Genomic DNA, 21,188 nt, shown 5'->3' with positions numbered 1-21,188 from the left:
GGCTTTCCTTTAATTAAAAACGTCTACCCGTGAAACACTCAACTGTGACAATCACAATAAATGAAAAAAAGTGAGCGAGTTTCTTATTTTTCTTCTCTTCTTTTGTCAGCTTCATTACAAATATTCTGGAGAAACTTCTGCCACTACTGTTAAGGCAATGAGCATCGACGTGGATCACGTGCTGAGATTTTTCGGCAGCACCGAGTGCACATTGTCTAACGTGCTCCGGGCAGAGGCCAGCGACGCGCCATCGCAGTACCACCTCATGCTCTTTCCTGCCTCTACTCAAACGCTGAGCTTGTTTGTTTTGAAACGGATTATTTGCTCATTTTTATGTAGGCTCTCAGGAAAGCTGCTGAGTATATACAAGCAGTATGTCGCAGTGCCACATCAGGAAGTGGCCGAACTGTCAGCACGCATGTTATTCAACAGAAATGCTTCGGCAAGTTAGTGTTTCTGCATAATTACTGCAACAAAGGTGTGAAGTAATACCTTTTGACACTTCGTCTTGGCAATGTGTCTACTCTGCATGTACATTTAGTGCACTTATTTAGGCCGATACATTTTTTGTATCTCCAAGGCGCACAGGGTAATTGACATGCTAGGCAAACGTGGAAATTGCGTATGGTCTCTGATTGGAAACCAGTAAAATCGCGTACCAGGAGAATTGCTGTAGGTGTTACTGCACCCAACAACGCAGCAATTATTCTTAGAGTTTGGCATAACCAACACAGAACGAACAGCCCGTGAGAATGCCGCGCGCCGTCATCGCGGAACCGTTGAGCGAGCAGCGCGAGCGGGTGAGAGTATCCCGTCAAGGCTGCGCTTGTTGCCGCTAGGGGCGCCTTAATTGGCGGCGCAGTTACGTCTGCACGGAGCCTATACAGCGGCACGCTGCCCACATTGACGGCGCGAGAGTCACGTAGGAAGAGTGGAAATCACTCGATGTCACAATTGAGTGCACTGCAAGCATCTTCCCTCCCTTACCAGTCTTCCTTCACCCCTTACGTAACGAGGAGCTGTGGGATGATATTCTCTGCGACGGACCTCGCGAGGTCCTCCGAGCTGTAATACAGCGGGCCCGACTCGTCGCTGGAGTCATCTTAGGGACTCCGGACTAGGGGTTCCTCCCACGCGCTTCTTTGCCATGCAAACATCAATAAAGACGTTTTACTCTCTCTCTTGAGGCGTGCGCAACTGCCGGCTCGGAGCCGGCTCGCGGCTCCTCCCCTACAAACGGAGAGGGGTGGTGAGGGTGACGAGGAAAATATCTACTTGCTATGACGACTGCAGTGTGAGGAGGAAGAAGAAAAGGAGCAGGCGTTGAATGATGGTTTGCTTGTGCGGCAGCCGACGGCAAAGGCGGAAATAGCTCAGGAAGCGATTTTGTTCGTGGTAGGGGAATGTTCACGATCCGAGGGAGAACCAGAGAAAAGCGGCTTTTCGCGAGTGGTCGGCAGCGCACGCAAAAGTGCCGCGCCGCTCGTGTGTTCATTCCGTAACCCTCCAATTCGCTGCTATTGCCTTCATTGTTTCACCCTTGCTCCAAGCTGATTTTTTTTCAATAAAATTTACTTATTGGTATTCTTAGAGTCCTGTCTGGGCGCACTCAAAAAACGCCTGACAGATCGAAGAAGACAGTAACGTTTTCTCCTCCATATTTTGTTGTACCGGAATTGTCTGATCGAGCATTACCGGCGGCGTCCACTACGGCGTCTCTTATAGCCTCAGGAAATGTTGGTCGTTAAACCCCACAAACAAGCAAACCATATTGGAACCCCTAATGCTGAAAATTCAGTATTGCCATAAGAACGTATGTAATGTGCCAAGTTCTATAATAAGCGAACACTTAACGTGGAAAAGGAACATATTTCACTTACCCAGCAAAGTAGAGCATGACAATCAGCAATATTACTGTATATCTGCTCATGACCGTGGCCTTGAGGAAGTCAGACAGTGACTGTGCAGTTAGCCGACAGATGGTTTCTCCTATTTCTAGTTATACTTACATTACCTGACAAAAAAGAAAAATACAGAAGCTGTATGTTTCATTCTCAAGCTGCCAGCTCAGATGTCAGTTCCATTGACGCACGATTGTTATAATGCTCTTTAATTATCTGTCCGGGAATCCACAAATAGACGCCGGCCACAAACAATACACGCCATGGCTTCCTTTTCCTTACGATACTCCCTGAGACAATACGCGACCCGACAGCGCCGGCCGCATTTCGATAAAGGCGAAATGCTAGAGGCACGTGTAGTTAGAGTTAAGTGCACTAATTTCGAAATCCCTTCACTAAGGCGTCGCTCATAATCGTATGGTCATTTTGGCACGTTTAACTCCAGCAATCAAGATAATACACGAAAAAAAGCGGAAGCCGCAGACTGAAGTTTAACCGAACTTTCACATCAGGGGTCACATGGGTCAGATAAGAGCCGAAATTCACTTCTTATTACATTTATGGCTTCTATTAAGCAGAAAAGAATGAAAGAGGCAAATATACTTTCATTCCTAGTGAACTCGCCTCAGGTCTCACCCAATAACGAATATGTAGACGAAAATTTTCGCGTTCGCTGAGGAATCTAAGGCTTTCGCCTTAAAAAAACCATTTCGCAGATGTAAGGAGTGGCAGAGGTGCTGCGTACACGAGGCCTACATATCACGTAGCTGACGCCGCCTGAACTTTGCCACAGCCGACGTCTCGCCTGTTTCTCGCCGACAACGCCATACGCACCTTCTCGCCGGAAGAGCTGGAAGATATGTCCGTGACAGGCTAACGTATTGCAATAGGGAGATCTGATAAAATCATTGGAACTCTATCGACCTGCTTGAAAACGTTTCGTTATTTTTGATGGCAACCGCCCTGATGAGGTACGAGAGCCATGATGAGTTCTTAAGACAAAGGGAGCGCTTTTGTGGAGGAAATAATGGAATCATTAGGTGAACTTGACGCCAAAACAAAAGCGCGTAGAGGACACTTGCCCAAAGCGATCAAACTGAGAGAGAGCAGTGCATTCCCTATACAACGGAAGTTCTGAAGCTCTGTAAGTTACCCAGCGGTTGCCTGAAGAAGACAAGGCTGGGCCTTTATTCCAAGGTATTGCATAAGACCTTTACAATTTTCTTAGAGTTACAGAAGACTTCACGTGCGTCTCCCGCATCTCACGGCTCTCCCGTATACGTTTGAGACGCTGCAGACTCATCCTATTGCACCAAAATGTGGAAGGCTGGCAAATCTGCCAAGTGTCGCCAGAATCGATGCGAGTCAACCCACCGACCTTGCTGCTACTGTCCGACAAATCGCACCTGAAGAACTACGGTGACAAACCCTATTGATTTGCGGCACCATCCAACATCGGGCTACTTGCCCGCTACACTACTTTACGCCTGTAGCGTCTTTGCCACCGTCCGTATGTGTAACGGGCACCAGCCAAACAGCAGCATCGTGGCCACGTCAGAACCCGTTTAAGGAACGGAGCTAGGTGATGCAGGTTGTTTCTCTGTTGCTTCTAGGTCATTGCTAGGCTTTAGCTAGGTGACGCTCGGTTGCTTGTACATCAATTTTCAGCGCGAAGAAGTTCGAGTTAAACCATACACAGTCAGAGATTCGACACAGATATCCAAACTCCAGACACAAAAATTGGTGCTGAAACCAAGTGCCCGCATCTCTCACAGCTCTACGGGCACGTCGTCGATGGCGTAGGCCTTCCATCGCTTCGGGGTCTTTCCGCAGCCGCAGTTGCCTTTCCCGTTCCTTACACGGAGTCGGGGTCTTCGGCTCGCCGCCGTCACTTCACAATTGGGCGACCTGTTGCCCTCTTCATTTTTGGTGGACCAGAGGCGAGTAGGGGGATGACCATTTATGATCGTGATAGTTTTCTGATAGGCCGCAAAATCAGATACCCGGTTTTAATGCGATAGAAATTGTATGGACACTCTCGGCTGGTTTTTGCCGTCACCGTTGAAGTCGCCGTCATGTCACTGATGTGTATATGTATGTATATATAAATAAAAGTAAAAAAATTAAATGAGAAGAAAACAATTTGGAAGGCACGCCACCGGGGCTCTAAACGGCGACCCCTGGCTCCGCAGCGTGCCGCTTTAAATAACTCGCCCACGCGCCACCAGTTATTCGGGATACTAAGGGCGATCTATTTCTACACACCATTTACCATTGGCGACATGTAGAGCTCGGAGGTGCTTCAGCGTATGCAGAAGCGTGTGCAGAATCACTTACGAGATTTTCCGAAGAGCAAGCTTAAAGCAACGCTCCTACATTTTCCTTCAGTCGCCCTTGATACGCGCACTAAAATGTGGCCCATTTTGTACCCACTCGCGATGTGGAACGCCGGTAGCGTGTACTAACGCCGGGTAAACAATGCCTTGAGCACTACAGCTCGGCAGCAGACACGGGAGGGGGGACTCCATGCGCCACAGTTTTCAAGAAAAAAATGTAAAAGCGTTGCGTTATAACGCGCTTCTCAAGCATGAAGATCTAACAATTGTGACAGATGTTAGTTCGCTCTTCAGACCCTAAGATCAACGGGCGCTTAATGCATACCATCATTCGCGAACTTCTATGTCTGGTTTAATATTTCCTGATTAAAATTTTGGATGCCGATCACCCACCCTCATGAGCGCTGACGCATTTGTTGTAAACAAATACTCAGAGAAAGAAGGCACAAAGCTATGCAATGACTGCAATTAACGTATAAAATTGTTCTTTAGCAGTAACACTGACATGAGAATAATGTAATAGCGCAAATGAAGAGAGGCCGTAACACACGACTAAGGGATCTGAGGGGCACTCGCACTGACTGTGTTAGACAGTGAGGCTTCATTTTCTTCACAGTTGCCTCTGATGTAATAATCGTGCCCTTGCACGTGCGGAATATTCCGCACATGCAGGAGTAGTTGAAATCATCCGTGACTTCATAGCGAGAATAAAGGATTGGTGTGACAACATATGCACCACTTATAAAAGTTTCTATGGTATAGCACGAAGAATTGCGTCATATAATTCAGCTTTCAAATTGCTGCCGCTCATCCAACAGACGGTAACTTCTTATGCTAAGGGACAATTCTCTGTCAAAATTTATGCAGAACGTGCCTGCCCTCAATGCTCCTATTTGAACCGTTTTACTTAATTTCTTGACTTTGTCCATAAAATCGTACTCCATGCATCCCTTATAAAAACTCTTCTTCAAAAGACATTGAAAAGAATTGAGCCATGTCAACAAATATCATTGCAGGTACGTTGAGCATCAATTGAAATATTCTTGTGGATTTTGTTCGCCGTTATTGAAAATTGGCCCGCGACATTTCATTTAAAAACCATTGAGTTCCTAAATATTCATTGCAGTTGAGAAAATTGTTAGTTTAATTGAAGTGTTGTTGAGAGAGAGTGAAATGTCAACGCGAAGTACATTGAGTATCAGATGAAACAGCGTCCAGGTAGTTGTTGACCAGTGTTGGAAATTGGCCCGGGACTTGTTGAAAATCGTCGAGGTCATAAATATCTATTTTTGTTGGAAAGTGGTGAGTGTTAAATTGAAATGTCGTCGGAACATGGTTAAAGTTACGAGTATGTAGCCCAACCAAGATAATTCTTGCTTTGGGAGAACAGCCAAACGCAAGTGCAAGCACATGCGTACTTCAGGCATCGTTGAGTCACCCTGCGCCTGTTGTACAGTAGCGTCAACGTTTGCATTTGTCCTTTCTCTGAAAGTAGCAATATTATCAATTAGGCAGCTTAGCTTATGTAAAGATTGCTGTAGGCTGGAATAAAAGCTTTAGCAACGTATTATGCGAATGCACTCTTTGCCCCACACGGTGTAAGGTAAAGCAAAAGAGGTGACATTTCAAGCTTACAACAATAATTAGATTACATCTTCAGGTTTATCACAGCCTATGTGAACGCCTTTGACTTTTAGATGCGAAGCGGCTTTTGCTCGGGGCTGTGTCCGGTGGTGGCGTCTGCGTTCCACTGCGCATGCACCTACTCTCTCTCTCACTCTCTTCCTTTGTAAGACGCTGTGGCCTCTCCCCCTTACACTCTCGAGAACCATGTGTGCTGGCACGCGCAAGCGCGTTCGAGCCTGTGTAAAGGGCTGGGTAAGACGCTATGGCCTCTCCTCCTTACACTCTCTCAGCAATCGTTTGATAGCATCGGGGAACGACATTCTGCAGACGCGCGATGAACTAACGCGTTGTATCCTAGTCAGAACGCGCTGGCACGCGCTAGCGCGTTCGGGCCTGTGTAAGGGGCTGGGTAAGACGTTGTGGCCTATCCCCCTTACACTTTCTCAGCAATCACGTGGTGTGATCCACTTGCAAGGACGCGTTAACATCGGGCAAGGTGCCCGTGATGAACGGAACGTTAAGTCGACCCATGCGCTGCTTTGCATTCCCACACGGTTCCCTTTAGTGGGAGTTGGTGTAACTTTTTGTAGAGTGTCACCACTGCGTCCGCATCAGGGCATTTAATGATTGTTTCCTTCTTTCCTTACCGCCTGTCTGTCTCATCTTTATACTCCCCTACGCCGTTGCCTCAGCGTAGGGTAGGCAACCGGGTATGTGCCTGAATAACCTCCCTGCATTCTCTCTTGCTATATTCCTTCCTTTCTCCAATACAAACAGCAATTCGCGGTGCACATGCCTGTCCTCTATCCGTTGAAGTGCCCATTAGAGGTTGCACGCACCGCTCACTACACGACACTTATATTCAACCCAGAACTTAGTGACGGGAAGGCACACGCCAAGCAGGAACACATCAACATTTGCGTGAACATAAATTTTCCCCCACTAGCGTGTTTTAGTGCCCCTTTGCGCTGTTTGTGTGCAGCTTAAAAACAAAGAATGCGATTGTCTAAGAAAAAGTCAAGGCAGCTCCGCACAAGGGGTGCGAAATCTGAAGGAATGAAGGACCTGGGCGGCCTTCCTTGTATGTCTATTTTTCTTCCTCTTCTTTCTTTTTAAGTCTGTTTCTCTGTCTTTCTTGTGTATGTTTATTTATATTTCTTTCTCCCTCTCCCCATTTCTTTCGCGCTCTTCCTCATTCTATTTTTCTTGTTGTTTCTTATCTTTTTATCTCTATTTTTCTCTTCCACTTTCTTTCTGTCTCGTTCTCTCTCTCTCTATTTATTTTGCTTTCCCTTTTATGCTCTCTCTTCCTTTGTTACTGCATATTTTTTATCAGTTTTTATGTATGCTTCTTTCTACCTCTATGTCTATTTTTTCTCAGTGTTTCTATCTTTTTCTGTTACATCCCTGTTTTTTTATTTCTAGGTTTCCATTTCTTCACCCCCTCTCTATCTTTCTTTCTTTCTTTCTTTCTTTCTTTCTTTCTGTCTCTTGGCACTCGTTCTCTCGCCCATCAGAGTCATTGCATCCCATGCCGGAAAATTGGCGCATGTGTTCTGAGCGAAGCAGAATATGTAAAGGACGAAGGAGGAAGAAGAGCGCCAAGAGAGCGTGTGCCTGTACATAATCATGATTAATTTGGTTGGCGGCGAACGGAGTGCCTCCGAGCTCAAACAGCTCTGCTTTTTTAAAAAACTTGTTTCGCAGGCAATGTCGGTTGAAATAAAAAATATTAGTGGCTTGACAAAGCACACAACCTCCCAAGACGTACAGCAATGCGTAAACCACATGCAATTTGACAAAATGACAAACTCCGAGGAAAGAAATATTCAAACAAATGAAAATAAAATTTTACATAAATAGATATGTCAGAAGTTAGAAAAGAACAAAGAGGTGATGAAATGTTGAAGCACACGTAACAGTGTTCGTGCAGGTTTCGAAGCCAACATTCTGGGATTTTCAAACGTCCCAATCGAAGGCTTTCCAAGGACGCAAAGCTGCATCCAAAGCAGATATATTGAGCAACAACAATGCTTCCTAATCGATGTGGGCAGCCTTACGCGTCAGAAATACATAATTTGGATTGTAAACATGAAGCCTTGATCATATAAATTTCAATTATGCATATTACAAAATAAGCAACTTTAATTTCAATTTCCTAATGTACAGAAAATTACACAGTTTTAGAACTGCTGCTTGGACATCTTTCCTATTATATAAGTGACTTTGATATTAAGATAAGTGATCTCTTCTTTCACATCTTCAGCGATCAGGAAACTTCAGTTTGAAGTAGGTGATGTACAGCACTTCCCATTTTTTTCACGTACTGACTCGCTAAATCAGCAAGCATCCATAACCACTTCAAAACTTTTACCTCATGCTTACAATTTGATTGTTCAATACATTTTTGACTGCCTAGAGTTAGAGTCATCGCGCTTCTCCTGTTTTTTGGTATTGATATGCACTTAATTAAACTGTAATTTGGCTCATGCCATAAGGCCGAGCATCTTAGCAAATTCACTCTACGTATAGAATCAATCTCCTTGTATACGCTATAGAGAAATAAAAACACTACGTTGGAAACAACCACTAAGCTGTCAGCAAATTGTGAAATGTCAGCAAATTTCATTGGAAGCTATTGCTTACTCACACACAGCGTTTTTCTGAGTTCCAACTGCATACGTTCTGTAGATGTTTGTTGTGCTATAAGATGTATCGCATGAATGAAAGCTATATCTAAAAGAACAAAAGTGAGCATTAGTGCTGGCGGTGAAATCGAGGCACCGGGAGCCAGGTTCAAAACAAGTGGGAGAAGGCCGACAGACGTATGAGAATTAATGATAGGTCAATGACACGTCAAGAGAACATTATTCAGATGAGCATTGGCATATGCGTCGATAATGTGGAATCCAAGCTGTGTCGACCTTAAAAGCACGCTTGAGTCTTTCCAAAACAAGGCAGCCATAATAATCATCTCGTCGTATTCATCATAAAATTAAGAGTGTATCGAACTTGAAGGAAGCACTTAATCCTAATGATCTCACACTTCGCGCAGCTTCAAGTGAATTGAAATTTCTTCGTTACCGAGAGTAATTTTAAAATCAGGTTTTTTAAGATTGACTTCCACATGCTAAAATACAACGGTGATTTTTGTTCAAGCCTTTCGAGATTTATATAATTTATTCAACCCTCCCCGCACATCTCCTCTCCCCTTCCCCTCTCCCTTCCCTCTCTCCTGCCCCTCTCCACTTCCCCTCTGAAACGCGGGCTCGACATGCCGAAAGGCTGCTTCGCATCGCCTCATGGTCCCCTTTAGCCGAGATGGTGTTATTTTTTCTTAACGCTCTCGTATTTAAGTTATCAATGTCTGTTCTCGCCGTTCTTGGAGAGATAAACTGTCAATCACCTGTGGCGCATACCCGTACACCGCGGCCCGTGGTAAACGGGTATGTGCAACACGTGTCTGGAAGAAAGGGTTTGATGACGTACGCGACAGGATTTTCATGTTATTCGTGTAATGACCCGACAGTTAATACTGTCGTATAATGACCCGACAGTATTCGTCAAATCCTCCAACCCTCCCATGCTCTATTTTAGTCTACACCAAGTTAAGGAGGTGATCATGAGAGCACCCAGACGTAGGCGGCTAGATAGATAGATAGATAGATAGATAGATAGATAGATAGATAGATAGATAGATAGATAGATAGATAGATAGATAGATAGATAGATAGATAGATAGATAGATAGATAGATAGATAGATAGATAGATAGATAGATAGATAGATAGAGGCTCGCTAAGAAATGCTTCGCATTTAACAAAACGCCACATATGTTAACGCGATTCCTTGCCCGATATGACGCTTGTATAGGGTCTTTTCGCGACGGTGTTTCAAGCACCAGCGTGGCTTTGTGGTGTAGTACTTAGCTGTCACACAGTGAGCTCTGTTTCATATCCCACTCGATACCTCGATATGAAGGCAAAAGCCTTATATGCCTCCCAAAATATGAAATTTGTCCGTCGACGTCTCGCGTCCTGCGGCGTCGGGGACGAGTAGTACTAAAAATTGTCACGTGATGACGTTACCATATGACATCAGCATGACGTCACAGATAACAAAAACATCTGACGCCATCACCACGTCACAAAGTCTGGTGTGATGCCATGGCATTAACGCCACACAATACCATTGTTCTCCCTCCTTCTTATGCTCTTCCTGACCCTCACGCCTCTCACCCTCACTTTCCTTTTCAGCCTCCTTGCTACACTATACTCTACAAGACTCTGCGATGCTCTGCTAGCGTGCCTGGATAGCCTAGTGGTTACGAAGCTGGCCCTTGGATCGTGAAGACGCGGTTGGGTGCGTGCCAGTTCATGATAACGATCATTTTTTATCTATGACACACGGCAAACCTCGAACATAACAGCCCTGCTGTAAAACTACCTCGTTGGTTATTAAAAGCGCAGCTGTTCAAGCTTTGCGTATCGCGTGACCAGCAGCAAGCAGGTGTGTGCCAAGGAGCTCCCAGCATAACGCAGTGATGCATATGATAAAGGTTCAAACAACCGGGAAGTGGACCCCTCAATCCTAGACTTCTTTCAGGTAAGGATCACCACATGTCGGAGGACCATGTCGGTCGTTTCCATTCTGTGCTCAGCGACTCTGTTTGCTGCGACGAACGGCGGCCCCGTTGTCCGAGTAGGACGCCGCTGGCTTTCGGCCACGCGGTACTCCCTGGGTACGTCTAGTTTGTGTGCGGCGACTAAGGTTGCTGCGCCAAACGGTAGCCCCTATGCGGTCGCAGTTCAGTGCGCGACCATTGGACTCGTCGAGCCGAACTGCGCCTCCCCCCGTCCGGGTAGGACCCCGCCGGCTTCCGGCCGTGCGGTATTTCTCGGGGACGTCTGTTTTGTGTGCGACGACTGAAGTTGCAGCACCAAACTGTAGCCCCATGGTCGAGTCTCTCTGGCGTGGGGCCGTGAGACTGGCTACGTCTGTTCGGCGCTTTGCGCCGAGCGGTAGCCCCCTTGTCCGGGCAGGGACCTTCTTTCTGAAACAAATATTTCCCTCCTCAACCCGGGGGGGGGGGGGGGGGAGGCGGTACCGGGATGGACGTACGGATGATGATGGGTTGATGAGTGTCGTAGAACTCTGGGACAAAGCGCCTCCGGGTGCCGCGTCTCCTCCCATCTGACAACGGTACTGCTATAACCTGCTATAACTCGCTGTAGCTGCTATAAACGTTGTTACCGTTTTGTAAAAGCTTTGCCTCCTTGTCCTGATCCTCAGCGGTAGTCCGATCTTCGGCTACATCGGCTCGTCAGCGTCCCGGCTTTCATCGACACGCAAATACCTACTTCGTAACAATACAATGCACGGGTCTACACATGTTAGCTTTTTCACATTGTCCTGAATAAATCTTCCCACATGTTTCTGTCACGAGGTTCTCTCGGAAACGACTACTCTGAGAGATTGGTAAGGCTTGTGGGTTTTCAAGTAAAAAAAAATCTGAGAATTTTTTTTGGGCTTTGACAACTACCTTCCTTAGGATCTCCAGATTCAGGTCATTGATTAGCTTCAACGCTTTCCTTTTCTGCTTTTTGGGGTGGAAGTTCACGGACCTGAAATGTTTCTTAATTGCTGTTGCTGCTTTTGATCTAAATAAAGCTTGTTGGAGCCCAAGAAATCCATCTTTCTTATCAGCCTCTCTGACGCACGTGTTGTCGCGCATGCGTACAGATCTTGCACCTTGTATAAAAGCAGCCAGAGTACCTCGAACAAATTAATTTAATATTCAGCTCTCTTTCCTGCCCCTGTTCATCCGTAATCATTTTTGGCCCCCTACCTAAAATATTCGCGCCAATGCCTAGAAGTGAATATGGCTAAATGTTGACTTATGTTGTAAGTTATTTGAAGGTTTATTGTATGTTGCAGAGACTTCCAGGCAACATTCCGAGAATGTTGCATCAAAATTACTGCACGTTGCGTTTAACAAAAGCTTGTTTGAATATTGTAGAAACTTTGAAGCAGCGCAGCAAAAATACTTCATCAACATTGCGTCAATCTTGCTGGAATACTGTCAAAAACGAACATTACCCACGTTTAGGCAACATTGTTTCCACAGTATGGCAACAATGCGTCCTACTAAGGAAGAAAACTCGATGCAAGAAATATATTTCACTTACACAGCAATGCAGAGCATCAAAGCCAGGAACGTTATTGTATATCTGGCCGTGGTGGCGATCTCAGGCAATTCCGAGTGACTCCTAAAGTTACCGCTGCGATGGTTTCTCCCCTTTATAGTAGCACTTAGGCAGGAAACAAAAGCGGAATTTCTGCATTTCAATGTCGTCAAACTGGCAGAGGAGATGTCGCAGAATTCTGAAGAAACTCACCGAGATATTTCATTGACTATGTTCCAGTTTACGTCAGTGATTATCCATCTTACCGGCACCAGGGCAGAATTTCCGCAAGTTAGTTCTTAAAATTGTGTGCAAACAAAGCGAAAGTCACATACTTCAGTGTCATCAAACTTCCAGATGAGAAGTCACAAAGGGCCGCCCTATAACAGAAGTGCTGTGTCTGTTTACGCTCTAGATTCTTCTGTTTAAGACACCAAGAAAGGACGCAGGCAACTATATTTTTTATCATCAATGAACACGCAGACTCCGAAGGAATATGTTTACTGTACATCGACTTGACGAGGGGTCTTTGGCCACGGGTGTACAGGAAGTGCCTACGAGTGTTCATTGATGCTAGCAACGGGAAAAAAACGTCACTCGTGTCATTTCATTTAAGACGCCTTCCGCCCACGATTTTAAAGCGCGTCATGTCTGAAAGGAGCATCTGTGAATCACCCATGTATGTTATCTTAGAACGTCATTTAAACGCACTGAAAACTACTTGGAAATCGGGTGTCTCTTGATCCACCAACACCTGTGTTCCAAGCATTTTTTATCGCTTTAAAATTCGAAATTTCTCTGAGCGTCTACCTTATTTTAATTTCAGTGCATTGCCTCACGAATATACTGCTAGAAAAACTTGGCGCATAATCTCCTTCCCGTATTTGTCTAAGTGACGTGAAAGCACGGAGTTTTATTTTATATGGAACCTCACAGTTCTTGCCTTTCGTGTGATACTGTTGTCAAGTGGCATCGGCAAAGCGCGTTTCATCTTTGCTTCTACAATTTTGCAGCGTCTGGAACGGCTCCAAGCAAGGCGCATCGCGCTACGATCGAAGAGCGTGTTATGTATTAAAAGTTCGCGATGTCGGATATTGGCCCACCTAAAGAATACCGCGTGTTGTACATTTCTTCCGTTGAAGGTGTTTATTACGCCTTCTAGTAATATTTCAATAAAGCCCCTCCGCAGAAACTGCTGCCTTATTTTTTTTTTGTCACCACTACGTATTACTCACATGGTTCAGGCATTTTCAATTCTGCAAGTACGGCTGTTTAGCCCCGTGGATGGCACAATCGCCTGTTGATCGTGCGGCCGTAGATTTCACAAAACAGCCCCGACAAGAACGAAAAATTTATATTCCTTCCACTTCGTGGAGGTGGAAGACCAGCGAAGCTATCTGTTTTGCTTAATTATATTTAAAGCTTTCTGTCATAACATTGCTATTCAGGTTGGATCGTCATCAGTGGCCCCTTGATACTGGCCACTGCAGTGGGTCGCGCCACTTGTGCATATCAACGGAAGGCGTGGCGACACCAGCCTTCCTTTCCCGGCATTCATATTTAGAACGTGTTCCGGTACGGAGGGTGGGGGGGGGGGGGTGGCATCCGATCGAGGCATTCCGATGACAAACACTGCTGGCTCATCGCCCGCCACCGCATAGTGACGCAGCGGTTGGTCATGCACGGTAGATGTGGTGGAAAGGAACCCGTTGAACCTCAGATGATCACACATACCACACGGGTACCGAAATGGATTGCCCACCAATTGCCGTTGAAATCTTCCTCAGGCTCCCGAGAAGTGCTCGTCTAGATTGTAACCAAATAGCCGATGGACACGATCGGTTTAGTGATGCTGCGGATCCTAGAGGCCAAGGCGCTCCCACTTAGCGTCATTGGCGCGAACTTCGTCAGTCATTTTTGGCCCTGGAGGCGCCGACTTGGCTCACATTTCTACAGACCTTTGCCTCGGACAACCAGCGCTTTCCTCCTTTCTGGCTCGTGTGCGACGGCGTGGAGCTTGGGCTGAGTGCGCGGGCTAATGCTTGGACGAGTGGCGTTGTCGAACAATTTTTGCGTGTTTTAGTCCTACCAGCGAATCTGCGGATTTCCTTCTCTTTTACTGCGACTTCAGTTAGTGAAATGTCACCGGGAAACCACTGTGCCGTTTTTCGTTGTTCTAAGAACTACAGAAAAATTAAACTGCTCTCTGAATAAGCATGCCTTGTGCATCACCAAGCGCGGAGTGTCTGCGGTTGCGCACGCTTCAAGGTACAGTGTTCGTCAAATGAAACCCGAACAGCGGCAAGCCTTCGCATGGCATAGTGCGCGCCGTCCAGTTATCACCATTGACAGGCGCGCCTATCCGGTTGGACCGCATTGCGAATATGCGCGCCTGTCCATGGTGATAACTGGACGGTGCGCACTATACCATTGCGAAGGCTTGCCGCTGTTCGGGTTTCATTTGACGAGCACTGACATCGTTTGTGTTACGTTACAGGTTCTAAATTGGCAGGTGTCTCAGTATATCCGGAATTATCTGTCCCACGCAGGCAAATGACAATCAGATATGGCCAGATTGGCGATTAAACATAAGTGATAAAGTACTGCCCTGTTCCTTAAAGCGCAAAACGATTGGCTTACTCGCATCACCGACGCCATTGGCTTAATCTCGCCGCCATATCCCTTCCAGGCGCTGTGGATGCAGACGCGTTGAACGTAGACCGTGACCGGACATTAAGTCGTACCACGATCCCTAGAAGTACTTCGTCGCTTTGGCAAATGCGTCATGGACTTGCCAGAGAGTAGCTCACCAGCAACCGAATGCAATCTGAGAATCTCATTTATTGTGCATTCCGTGCGGGAAACATTAACGTCAAAGAGCTTCGTTCTACGTGGCTGCAAGGTTGGCCAGAATTAATTCGCCCATCTCGAAGAACACTCATTTCTGAAGGGATCGAAATACAGAAACTACGCTGCAAAAGCTCTCATGGGATAGGATACTTCCCCTTTTCGGATCGCTATGTTGAGTGATACTGATAACTACACACTACGTGCCTTTATGTTTGCTGGGCTGTTTATATCTCGATCTGTTGAACAGATTGTCCATGCAGTTCGAGTTATAAGCGCGTCGCGCACGAGCGTGAAATTTCTATTTCTTAAAATGACTGCTAACTGGTATACCTTGAAGGCAAGTGTGGCATAATTCTTTGCCATTGCGCAAAACACAAGCGTGGAACTGTGTCGATAACCTTGGTTTACGGCAATGTTATTAAGCGTATTTTTAATGTTTTTTTTTGCAAAATAACATGTTGCGAACGCTGCTTTGTGCCGAGCGTACCCTTACATTACTATTTAGTGGTCGAAAATGATCACAGCAAAAAAAAAAAAGTGACACTTTCGCCACAACGGCGAAGTAATGAATGCGATAGCCAGAAATTGCAATGTCACACGCATAACGACAAGCAGCTCGATACTTCCAGCGTGCCGCTCAAGCACAAAGAAAGACGGCCGAAATTAACGCACAGGTATGCATAGGACAAGCGTCAAATACCGACTGTCACAGTTGTTACGTCTTTGTGCCTGAGCAACGCGCTGCAAGCGTCCAAAATGCAGAATCAGACGCTCTTAGATATTTCTGTCTCTTTTAAACTGCGGCGTGTACAGTGACCCCTTTTCGTCTCCTGCCATAAAGGCGCTCCGACACAACATGTGCCCGGTGTTCTTTGTTTTTTTTTTGATTCCACAACACCAGTGGGTACAGAAAGGGACCACTTTCTCGTGCGCGTATCAATGGCAGTTTTCAAATTGAAACAAGATGTGAGAGCGTTGCGTGACAGAAAACATGCTCAAGCTCCTCCGAGATCTGCCTACCACCAGTGGTAAATTGTGTGTATAAACAGCTCGCTGTTATTTCGCCGGCGCATGCATGGCGTGTGGTTGAGTTGTTTACAGCAGCGCGCCGGGGAGTGAGGCGTTGCTGATTTGAATCCCGGAGCGCGGGCTTCGGAATTTTTTCTTCTGCTTTATCTTTGTTTGTGCCTTTTATACATACATATGTGTATATATATATATATATATATATATATATATATATATATATATATATATATATATATATAGAGAGAGAGAGAGAGAGAGAGAGAGAGAGATATTCGGCACATGACGGTGACGGCAAAAATCCGCCGAGTGTATCCGTATAATTACTACCGCAATAAAAACTGGGCAGATCCCACGCTTTGAGGGAACCGGTTTTATACGAGCACTAGGTCTATATACTGTGTTGCAGTGGCATGCGCATTAAACTTTTCCAGGATGTTCTATTTTCTGATCAACAAAACATAAAGCACTGTGCCGAAGACGTTTTAACTAGAGCGCATTGATAAAATAGTTGAAAATAAAGGCATTCACGACACCGAACCCCTGTTGTTTACGCGCTGGCAACGTCAACGACAAAGAGAAAAAAAAAACTGTTGGTCAGAACGCAGCAAAACATTTGCAAATGCCCTGTAACGCTGGGAATATTAAGGAGACGAAAATAGGCAATGAAGTAATGAATTACTGATGTAAGTCATTACTGATGGTCTCTTTTTTACGAATCTGCCAGGAAATGATGACGTATTCGCAAAGTAAGGTGCACTTACCTACCACACGCCAATTCGCCCGTCCGCTCGGCTGCTGGCGTTCCGAACCGAGACGTAAATATGTTGCGCACAACTTCCAATTATCCTACACACACCACTTTTATCACACATATCACTCAGCTGAACAGAAAGCATGGTGCGCAAGCAAGGTATGCATGAGCAATCAGCCGAATAATGCGATGGTAATTGTTCTCACCGTTGCTCGATACTGTTCTGAAAGCGGTATGAAGTGAACCTGAACACCGGCCAGGAATCACCTAGTGCCGAAGTAAATGGTGTCTCGCACAAAGTCACTGCAACAATGCAACTATGTTTACATTTCCGGACATTGCGAAGACACCCGGCCGGGACAAGAAAAGAAACCGATGAAGCCGTGAAGATAGTTCGCAAGCACATGGCAACATTCGCCGTACGTTTCGTTAGTTGCACCCCTTACCGCGTAGCCGAATATTACCTGTCGATGACTCGAAATCACTGCTAATATCGTCTTGAAGAAACACACCCACATATTCCAGGTCACACGGCATCGAGGCGAAGAGATCAGTCACTTCTCAACACACGCTATCAACGCGCCGGACGGTCTGGAAGGGAAATGACCACCGCCGCCCAATGTTGCCCGCGTGCAGCCTACATTTGCGGTACTCTGAAATTTTCCAGTGACTCTAGCGAAGCTAGCCCTGTCACGCCGGTTTCAGCGCCCGCGACAGGCCACATAGCTTGCGTTCCCATCCAGCGGTCGTGGTTTTTCTATCGCAGTATGATGTTTCTAAGTCTATGAGCAGCCATAGGTCTTCAGTAAAATTTAATGTTTGCCTTGCTGCTGCCGCAGCAAAATAATTCATCTACGCAAGCCTCAGTTTGTTATGACAAAGGTAAAGCGTTAACAAATAAAAGTAGCACACTGAGTGGCCTGACGAGACGCGTTCCTGTACTTATTTTAATGTTTGTAAGATAATGCAGCGACTTTTTCTCGGTAATAAAAGAATAAGCCAGCAAAAGTTCAGAGCTTCGCTCGCATGCTCGTTCCATACGGCCACAAGCCCACCTTCCATATTGCTGCCTTAAAACCGAATAAGGCGAGTTTCTGAAACCTGCTGTGACCTTTTCTCGTCCTTAAACTTTTACCCTCCTTATGAAAGGGCACATTGTAGTGTTCAGATTGGTTTGCTGATAATGGCCGCAGTGGGTACCTCGCGACTATACTTACAGGGGCCATCCAAGAAATCGCACCGTATACGTCACACACCCAAACTGCGTAACGAATGGACGTTTAAGACTCCCATACATCACAAAGGGCAAAAGCTGCCACATTTCTTCATCGTGATCATCAGCCACAGCGTCAAAAAAGCGTGCAGCTACTTCGGTTAGCGTATTGCCTTCCAGACGCGTAGTCGGTACTTCGCGCCTCTCCTCACAGCAGGCATTCTACGAGAGTTTTCATTGGCCAATGTCGCGTGCACGGATGCGTGTCTTCACAGCACGGTTGACGTTTCCGCTAAGTGAAGCGTGCCAAAGCGAAGGAGAAGGCTGTGCAACAGGACCCGATAAAAGTACCGCGTTCCACCCTTCAAGGGGCTCTGCGCAGCACTTTTCTATGCAATCATTCATTGAACTCACTGTCGCAGTTTATTACCTGACGAATAGATTGCCACAAGTACTTTTCCGATACGACAAGTATGATTGGAGTTACAGGGATTCGCCGCACGCATTTAATGCTTTCTCTTTCCGTTCAAATGTTCTGTTGGTATTGTGCAGGTATTTAATGTTTGTCATCCACGTTCTCAGATAGTTCACGACAATTCCAATGAATGACTCACGACAGGCATATTTGTGAATGAGGTAGGGAGCGCGACTTATTCAGACATCAGCGCCACTATCAGGTGGCTTGACTGGCGGATGATTTTTTTTTCTGCTTGATTTAGTAGTAGTAGTAGTAGTAGTAGTAGTACTTTATCCACAGTAAGCAGAATACAGAGCTCACTGCAGGGGCAAGGGCTAAAGGCGAGCAGCCTGACAAAGGCCCCTGTCCCTCTGTAGATCATGAAAGTGCACAAACTTGACATAAGCAGAGCCAAATATATATATATATATATATATATATATATATATATATATATATATATATATATATATATTAGTTTCAGAAAAATTGACAACAAGCAACTTGCAAGTGTACACATAAAATTCGCACACAGACAAAATAAGAAGTCTACAAAACACCTTTCAAGAATTAGAGGTCGCTCTCGTAGAAATACACAGCTAAACGAAATCGATCGCAAACTTCAAAACTGAGAGACGCAAAATGCATGTAGATGCACCGACTTACACTGTACATTAGTGTAATCGAAATACAAATTTATGAACTATTTACGCATTAGCCGAGGCATGAAACTCCGCTAAGTAGTTTTAATAATGTATACCGTTGGTTATTAATAAGTTCTTTATTTGTTTCTTAAAGGCCGCTCTACTAGCCCTAAAGTTCAATTGACCTTCAAGGGCATATAAAACATGCGGTACCTGGTATGCAACACTTTGTTTTCCATACTTGGTTCTTGTTCTAGGAACTCGTTTATTATGTTCTCGCAAACGGTAGTGGGGTCTTTCGGTGCGACTTTCTTCACATATAGCTTATTCTTTTGAATTAACTGAAGCAATTTAAAATGATATTATTGATCCATTCTGAGTATGGAATGTTTAATGAATAGTGGAGCCGTGCGCAAGTCTTGTAGGTTTCCCCTGTATTTTTCGAAACAGCGCAACATTTTCTTTTGTATAGTTATTAGCTTATGGTAATTCCCTTGCGATGTCGTTCCCCAGACAAACATCTCATAAGCTACCATAGAATGGAAGAGTGCATAGTGCACACGTATTTTTAACCTCAATGGATTAAGTGCATTGTTTTCAAAAAACAACCAACTATTCGCGATAATGCGGAAATCAGATAATTCACATGTGTATTCCAGTTTAATTCCTCCTGAAACCACACACCAAGAAACTTTTGTTCCCTAAGGTGTGCGATGCAATTTCCTTCAAATTTTACAGTTGTGTTACTGATAGCTTTGTTTATAGGTCGGAGTATTATATAAGTTGTTTTTTTCGCATTCTAGTGCAGTTCATTTTGCCTTAACCAATTTGAAAAATGGCTTAGATAATTATATACACTGACCTTAAGTGATATCAAATTATCTGATGAAAAGAAAACGTTCGTAGCGTCAGCGTACATAATAAGTTCAGGAGAATAAGGTATATCAACAATATCATTCATATAGGCAAGGAACAATAATGGCCCCAGTATAGACCCTTGGGGTACTCCTTGGTTTAATTTTATCTTTGTTGAAATAGTGTTATTTAGTTGTACAAATTGATAGCGATCTTCAAGCTAATTTTTAAAAAGTTGTAAAGCAACTCTACATACCCCATACCTCAATAACTTATGAATCAACGATTTGATTTGTTCGGAGTCAAATGACTTTTTAAGATCGAGAAAGATCCCGAGTGTATTTTTTTGTTTTCCATATTTTCGATGATCTTATCTTTGATATACAGTAAAGCTTGTTTCTGAAATCCGTACTTACTTCTTGCTTTTATTTGATGCTTATCAAAAAAGGATGCAAATATATCATAAATTACCTCTTGAAATATTTTTGATATTGTTAGTAGCACGGATATAGGGCGATAGTTCGCTAAAGTATGCATATCACCACCCTTATGTACTGCAGTGACTTTTACCACTTTTAATCGCTCTGGAAATACACCGTTAGTGATGGTGAGGTTGATAATATAAACCAAGACATCACATATCAATGGTGATATCTATTTCAACTCAAGGGAACCTATTTAATCAATCCCTGATGCAACATTATATTTAAGCTTTCTAATTAAGCTTTCTCCTTTAACCGGATCTGTGGGTACGAGAAAAATAGAATACGGCAAGGTAGACTTATGATGAGTTGGAGCATTATCTATGTTACCATCAGTTGAAACGTAGGAACCCGAATTAATGAAGTGTTCATTCATAACATTGGCCAACCTTTCACCGCTGAATGTCTCACCATTATAGGTTAGATCCCGTGTTCTATTCCAAGCCTTATTTCTGTTCGTAAGCCCATTTATGACCTCCCATAGCTTCCTCTGGTCATTGCAAATTCTTTGAAATAATTTTTCATAGTAATTCAATTTAGCCTTCCGTATTTCTGAATTTAGAATGTTTCTGTATTTCTTGTATTCAGCTAAGGCGTCTGTGTTCCGCGAATGGATGAAATCATGATACAATTTATTCTTTATTTTAATGCATCGGTAAAGATCACAATTTACCCAAGGCTTTCTGCATTTTTTATTTCTACGACGTGAGCACTTCTGAAGTGTAAATGCCACGTCGTAACTAGCACTTAACAACCGCAGGAATGTGTTATAAGCATCATCAGGATTATCTTGCCCATAAACAGTGTTCCAATCTATGTTCTCAACTAGATGAAAGAAATGTTCCCGAGTTTTGCTGTTT

Source organism: Rhipicephalus sanguineus, chromosome 9 (assembly GCF_013339695.2).
Source record: "Rhipicephalus sanguineus isolate Rsan-2018 chromosome 9, BIME_Rsan_1.4, whole genome shotgun sequence".
Lineage (NCBI taxonomy): Eukaryota > Metazoa > Arthropoda > Arachnida > Ixodida > Ixodidae > Rhipicephalus > Rhipicephalus sanguineus.
The sequence above is the reverse complement of the archived record's forward strand: the minus strand, read 5'-3'. Positions refer to the sequence as shown.